Genomic DNA, 6,000 nt, shown 5'->3' with positions numbered 1-6,000 from the left:
TGTGAGATATATTATGCTGAGAGAGTGACTGACCCAAGGTCATACAACAAACTTCTTTGTCAGAGTGGAGATCTGAACCTTGGTCTCCATGGTTCTGTTCTAATAATTTAACCACTACACCATAATGGCTTTCAGTGTTTCTTTCTTCTCTCCCCATGGCAGCCTCTATGTGAGAAAACTATGGCCAATTTGCACAGTGCAGCCACTGGGCCAGGCAGATTTGCATGTTGTGGGCACAGTTAGGTGTTAGGGAACCTGTGAGGGCTTGCTGAGGCCAATTCCCTTTCCTATGTATCCCTTTCTCACACGGTTTTTACGTTATCTGTTCCTGGCAAACCCCATAATCTTAACTTTCACTAATTATTTTTCTCCTTCCCACCCACCTTTGGGTAGATTGGTATTTATTTACTTCATTGATATTCTTAGGCCCCAGTTTCTGCACAGTGAGGCTCCATAGGAGCAACATATTATTCTTTTCACCTCCATTTTATCCATAGAACAATCCTGTGAGGTAGGTTAGGGCAAGAACATATGACTGGCCCAAGATCACCCAGCAAGCTTCCATAGCACAAGTGGAGATTACAGCCCATAACAAGCAGGACTGCAAAACAACACTGGGAAGGTTTACTTTCCTTTTATGATTGTTGCATTTGTTCTACAAACAGATATGAGCATCATAACCCAATATTACATTGCAAACTGTCTATTTTCTATACTTTGCCATTCACTTTCTTTCCTCAATTTTTTGTTATTCATTTTCTGCTATACATACGCTTTCATTTTTTAAAAATTCCTTTTATGTTGTTTACATGTCATGCAAATTCATCATAAACTGAAGACACATCCCTACACATTACACTAATGCAGCAACCTCATTGATATAGCGAACTACACTCACCTGTCATGAAATGGTAGTAAATTCAGATATGCTTTTCTACTGTGACAGGAAGTAAAACATCAAGGGCTAAAATAGCTAGGCAAGAAGCCCTGCATATGGACACATGGGTGGGAAAAATAAAAGCACTTGTTGTGATGGCGAAATTGACAAATTTGGTCATGTTATGTTATGATATATTTTCTGTGTTTCCCCGAAAATAAGACAGTGTCTTATATTAATTTTAGGTTAAAAAGTGCACTACGGCTTATTTTCAGGTAGGTCTTATATTTATTGACGTCCAAAAAAACGTTACATTTATTCCAGTCCCCCCCCCCCCCCCAGAACCCTGTTAAATTGTACCTTAAGTGTAGGGTACAGCTTCTGTCAAGCTGGGAGATTCTGGGATTGTAGGCAGAGCAGACAGAGGCTGAGTGAGCAGGGGCAGGGCTCTGCAGTGTGTATCGCTGCTGGCGGGGAGATGAGCAGCTCAGCAGCACAGTGTACTCATATGCCGCAGAATTGAATGTCAGCTGGCCTGGTGCCCTGTATGATCGCGAACACCCCTACAAGAACACCCCTAAGGTCAGCCCTGGCTCTAAAGACCAATTATAGGTAGGTCTTATTTTCAGGGGAGGGCTTATACTAGCGGTGCATGAAAAAATACCGCTAGGTCTTACTTTTGGAGTAGGTCTTATTTTCGGGGAAGCAGGGTATTTGGGGCCCTGGTTGTATTGCCAGGTTGGAGCCAGTACAGACTTTGTTTCTTCAATGCCTTCTTGGAGTCCCCAGATGTGTAGCTGACTCTTGAGGCAGGGCTCCCTCGATTAACCACACAAACATGGCTGACAATCAGTAAATACTGGATTTGACTGTTTGCACTGGATGAATTACAAAATTTGGATGAAAATTCAGCATTTTGTTGTATCAAACAGCACATCTGTGACATTGATTTTTAGGCTTTGGTGGGTGGATCTCAGATGGGTTAAGGGAAAGACTTCATCTGCTTTAGACCTTTGAGAACTGCTGCCAGTCAGAGGAGTCATATTTGGCTAGATGGATAAGTGTCATCTTCATGTGTTCAAATGGGAGTTCTTTGAAGGTTAACAAACATAACAAGTAATCAAGAGAAAATATATTCTTGCATCTCCAGCAAAGTTTTTGACTTTGTCCTTCACAAAAGGTTCTCTGGTAAGCTTAACAGTTATGAGGTAAGATAGTTATGCGCCTTGAACCTCAGTGAGAAAGATGAGCTGCAAACAAAATAAACAAGAGAGCTGGTTATCTTGTTGAATAATAACTGATTGAATGACAGGAAACAAAGATTATTCTCACAAGGAAGAAAACTAAGATGTGGAGTTCCTCAAGGAGCAGTATCAGTGCCATTTCATTTGTTTATAAATTATTTGGAATGGCTTAGCTGATGCATGATACCAAATTATTCAGGATGGTGAAAGCCAAAGTGAATTGTAAAGAGCTTCAGGAGTATGTTTTCAAATTGAATGAGTGAGGAAAGAAATCTTGAGATTGTGGTGGATGCTCAATGAAAAACGTGTCTGCTTAATGTGTGACAGCAGCAGGAAAACCAAATTCTGTGCTACAGAATACTAGCAAAGAAACTGGAATATCGCTAATACCATAATATCCTTTTACAGATTGATGCAAGTTTTCATTTCAGAATACTCTGATTGTGCCATCTCAAAAAGGATTTTACAGATGCCAAATGGCAATGGAAATGATCAAGAGGTTAAATCTTTATCATTCTGAGAAAAGACTAGAGAAGTCAATTAGGGTTTTTCAGTTTAGAAAAAAAGATAATTGAGAGGAGATATGATTTATATTTATAAAATTAGGCACGGTATGAAGATAGGCACGATATGAAGATGGCTATCTTTGGAGAAAAAACTGACTGACTTCATATGACTGACGGAAGTGGACAGAAAGCTAGCAACAGCGAGGCAAACTAAATGCCCACTAGTCCCTGCCCATCGTGCCTCTTAAAAACATCTGATATAAGGATAAAGAGCTCCCGGGAGATAATCAACCTATCTCTCATAACGGGAGAATTCCCGGAGGGATTGAAAGAGGCAGTGGTACATCCGCTGCTGAAAAAAACAGACCCGCGAGAGCCTGATAACTACCAACCCGTCTTGCACCTAGCATTTCTGGAGAAGATGACAGAAAGGGCTGTCGCAAACCAATTAATAGCATTCCTGGAAGAAGCTTCAGTCCTAGACCCATCTCAGTCAGGTTCCCGGCCTGGCCATGAAGTAGAAACAGCGCTAGTTGCCCTGACAGATTACCTCCATTGCCAGTTGGACCGAGGCGGGTCTGCACTTCTGATATTACCTCTCAGCAGCATTTGACACAGTCAACCATGAGCTTCTAGCTTGCTGCCTCATTGATGCTGGAATACAAGGAACAGCCCTTCAATAATTAATCTCCTCCTTCTGGGGTCGTGGACACAGGGTTGCAATAGGCGAGAAAACATCAAACCACCGATAACTTACTTGTGGAGTCCCACAAGGTGCGATCCTCACTCCTATTTTATTCAACATCTTCATGTGCCCTCTTGCACAACTGGTATGGAAGTTTGGGCGGGGTTGTCATCAATACGCAGATGACTTCCAGCTCTTCCTCCTGATGGATGGCCACCCTGACTCTTCCCCAGAAGCATTAGCCAGCTGCCTGGAAGCAGTGACTAGATGGCTCAAGCAGAGTTGTCTGAAGCTCAATCCTTCAAAGACAGAGGTCCTATGTCTGGGTAGGAAGGGTCCATGTGAGGAAGTGCGTCTGCCCACCCTGGATGGTGTGCAGCTCTTAACAGCTCACTTCGCCAGGAATTTGGGCATGATTCTTGATGCTTCCCTCACAATGGAACCCCAGGTCGCAAAGGTAGCATGGCTGGCATTTTATCATCTCCAAGAAGCCCAGCTACTAGAGCCCTACCTGGCCCCAGAACACGTAGCCACGGTGATCCATGTGACAGTCACCTCTAGAGTGGATTTCTGTAACTCTCTCTATGCAGGCCTGCCCTTAGCCTTGATCCGGAAACTACAGCTGGTCCAGGATCCTTACAACAACCCCATGAAGGCCCCACATCCGGCCCATTCTCCATCAACTACAGTGCTTGCCAGTTGAATTCCGGATCAGGCTAAAGGTTCTGGTAATTACTTTTAAGGCCATACATGGTCAGGGCCCAGTGTACCTGAGGGACCCACCTCTCTGCCTATGCCCCTCAAAGAGCTCTATGCTCCATCACCACCAACTGGCTAATGATTCCTGGCCTTAAGGAATCCTTCTGATGGATAAATTGAAGGACTGCAATTCTGATGGATAAATTGAAGAACTGCAATTCTGGTGGATAAATTGAAGGACTGTAATGTGGATTTTCAGATAGTTAGGCGGATAGGGAATTGGTTAGAGAACCGCACTTGTCAATAGTGTTTCATCAGACTGGAGAGAGGTGAGTAGCGGGATACCTCAGGGCTCGGTGCTCGGTCTGGTTCTTTTTAACATATTTATTAATGATCTAGATGAGGGGGTGGAGGATCTACTCATCAAGTTTGCAGATGACACCAAATTGGGAAGACTGGCAAATACTCCAGAAGATAGAGACAGAGTTCAATGAGATCTGAACACAATGGAAAAATGGGCAAATGAAAACAAGATGAAATTTAATAAAGATAAGTGTAAAGTTCTGCATCTGGGTCAGAAAAATGAAAAGCATGCCTATTGGATGGGGGATACGTTTCTAGGTAACACTGTGTGTGAACGAGACCTTGGGGTACTTGTGGATTGTAAACTAAACATGAGCAGGCAGTGTGATGCAGCGGTAAAAAGCAAATGCTATTTTGGGCTGTATCAACAGGGGGATCACATCAAAATCACAAGATGTCATAGTCCCATTATATACGGCACTGGGCAGACCACACCTGGAGTACTGTGTGCAGTTCTGGAGGCCTCACTTCAAGAAGGGCATAGATAAAATTGAAAGGGTACAGAGGAGAGCGACCAGGATGATCTGGGGCCAAGGGACCAAGCCCTATGAAGATAGGTTGATGGACTTGGGAATGTTCAGCCTGGAGAAAAGGAGGTTGAGAGGGGACATGATAGCCCTCTTTAGGTATTTGAAAGGTTGTCATTTGGAGGAGGGCAGGATGCTGTTCCCATTGGCTGCAGAGGAAAGGACACGCAGTAATGGGTTTAAACTACAAGTACAACGATATAGGCTAGATATCAGGAAAAAATTTTCACAGTCAGAGCAGTTCATCAGTGGAATAGGCTGCCTAAGGAGGTGGTGAGCTCCCCCTCACTGGCAGTCTTCAAGCAAAGGTTGGATACACACTTTTCTTGGATGCTTTAGGATGCTTAGGGCTGATCCTGCGTTGAGCAGGGGGTTGGACTAGATGGCCTGTATGGCCCCTTCCAACTCTATGATTCTATGATTCTATGATTAAGGAAGCCCACCTGGCATCGACCAGGGAAGAGCATTCTCTATCCTGCCCCCCACCTGGTAGAATGAGCTCCTGGAGGAGATCAGGGGCCAGACAGAGCTGAAACAGTTTAGCAGGGCCTGCAAAAGGGAGCTCTTCCGCCAAGCATTTGGTTGAGACCAGGCGTAACCAACAGCATCTGCAAGGGCCCTGCTCCCTCCCTCCCAGAAATCCATCTGCCCCTGGACCTGTTTGTACTGTTATAAATACTATTGTTACAATTATTAGTGTTAATGTTATGGTTATCTATATGTTATGGAAAACTAAGTTCCTTGTATTGTCTTCTATGTTTTATGTAAACTGCCCTGAGCCTCTGGGGAGGGTGGTATATAAATATAATAAATATACAAACAAATAAATAAATAGTGCCTAGAGAGCCATTTTCTCCTTCTTCCCATATACTGGAATTAGGGGACATGAAATGAGGTTGATGGCCAGTTATTTCAGGATAGACAAAACAAAGCCTACATACAAAGCATAGTTAACTGGTGGAACTGATATGACTTTATGCAGTGTATCATTAACTTGTGGAACTCACCACCACAGAATGTGATGATGGGCACAGGCTTATGCGGCTTTGAAAGATTGCCAGTTGGCAGGGTCCAGTACCAGGGAAAGGTTTTGGCATCT

The 6,000-nt window shown here is 43.7% G+C and overlaps 1 protein-coding gene across 5 annotated transcripts in view; it reads left to right on the top strand.

Annotated features, from left to right (window-relative positions):
- MCC (MCC regulator of Wnt signaling pathway) overlaps nt 1-6,000 on the top strand; it is a 204,752-nt gene that overhangs the window by 137,296 nt on the left and 61,456 nt on the right. The window lies entirely within an intron of this gene.

Source organism: Paroedura picta, chromosome 7 (assembly GCF_049243985.1).
Source record: "Paroedura picta isolate Pp20150507F chromosome 7, Ppicta_v3.0, whole genome shotgun sequence".
NCBI classification, from domain to species: Eukaryota; Metazoa; Chordata; class Lepidosauria; order Squamata; family Gekkonidae; genus Paroedura; species Paroedura picta.
Note: the sequence above shows the minus strand (reverse complement) of the source record. Positions and strands in the feature narration are given on the sequence as shown.